This window comes from Mirounga angustirostris, unplaced genomic scaffold (assembly GCF_029215605.1).
Source record: "Mirounga angustirostris isolate CCGP_5_RB_7025 unplaced genomic scaffold, mMirAng1.0.hap1 SCAF_12, whole genome shotgun sequence".
Classification (NCBI taxonomy): domain Eukaryota; kingdom Metazoa; phylum Chordata; class Mammalia; order Carnivora; family Phocidae; genus Mirounga; species Mirounga angustirostris.
Window position 1 is genome coordinate 22,141,654 of NW_026991720.1, and position 1,447 is coordinate 22,143,100.

Sequence of the window (1,447 nt, forward strand, 5' to 3'; positions counted from 1 at the left end):
AGACCAGATCCCAACTTTGGTGTCTGGCCCAGTTTTAGCCAGAATCCTGCTAAGTGAGTTTATTGGGAGCACCCCCACCCTTGATATCTGATCAAGTTTTTCATCCTCTGTCTTTGATGTCTGAGTCCTTGGCTGCCTTTAGCAAGAATCCTGTTAGGTCAGTTTAACAGGAATCCCGCTTCCCTTGATGTCTCTCCTAGTAGTTTTCCATTTTACCCCTTACCCTGCTCCTTGGCTATCAATCACGACCCCTATTACAATAGTCTTTTTCTTTTTAAGGTATGGTTGATAGACTTACTTTCTTTTATAGCACTTTGTGGCATCATTATTTTTTAATTCTTCAATCTTAACCTTATTGAGTTATAATCCCAACTTTATTGTATAAGTTTAAGGTGTACAACATGATGGTTTGATACACATATATATTGTGAAAGATTACCACAATAAGATTTGTTACCACATGCACCATCTCACATGACTGCCATTTTGTTATGTGTGGTGAGAACATTTTAGGTTTACTCTTAGCAACTTTCAACTAAGTAATTGTAACAGCATTGTTAGCTAGAGTCACCAAGCTGTACATTAGATGACCCAAAACTTACTAATCTGACAGCTGAAAGTTTGGACACTTTGACCAACATTTCCTCATTTTCCCCAGCCCCAGCCCCAGCCCCTGGCAACCACCATTGTATTCTCTGTTTATGTGAGTTTGGCTCGTTTAGATTACACATATAAGTGAGATGATACAGTATTTGTCTTTATCTGACTTATTTAAAAATACGGAATGCTCTACCAATTTGTATGTCAGCCTTGCACAGGAACCACGCTAATCTTCCATTGTTCCAATTTTAGTATACGTACTGCCAAGGGGGGACTATAGTTGTCTTGAATAAAGTCTTCCCTACCATATTTAACAAGTGTCAGAGGCACCTGGGTGGCTCAGTCGGTTAAGCATCTGCCTTCGGCTCAGGTCATGATCCCAGGGTCCTGGGATCGAGCCCCATGCCAGGCTCCCTGCTCAGGGGGGAGTCTGCTTCTCCCTCTCCCCTCTGGTGCTCTCTTCCTTTCTCTTTCTCTCTCAAATAAATAAAATCTAAAAACAAAAAACAAAGGGGCACCTGGGTGGCTCAGTCAGTTGGGCATCTGCCTTCGGCTCAGGTCATGATCCCAAGCTCCTGGGATCAAGCCCCGCATTGGGCTCCCTGCTCAGTGGGGAGCCTGCTTCTCCCTCTCCTGCTCCCCTTGCTTGTGCTCTCTCTCTGTCAAATAAATAAATAAAATCTTTAAAAACAAATTTAAAAAACATAAACAAAACAAAACAAAAACAAAAAACAGGTGTCAGAATGATGTTTTCTTTAACATTTGCCATTACCTTTGGACAATAACCAGGTGGACAGCCCACAGCCCAGCCACCCTCTGGTCCATGCTCCCTTCCCTCCTTGCTCTA

At 42.6% G+C, this 1,447-nt stretch overlaps 1 non-coding gene across 1 annotated transcript; it reads right to left on the reverse strand.

The window, feature by feature from the left end:
- Positions 1–773: 773 nt before the first annotated feature.
- Positions 774–875, reverse strand: LOC123836183 (U6 spliceosomal RNA). Its single transcript, XR_006788883.1, has one exon. It is a non-coding gene; the product is annotated as a U6 spliceosomal RNA (small nuclear RNA).
- Between the last annotated feature and the right edge of the window lie 572 nt (positions 876–1,447).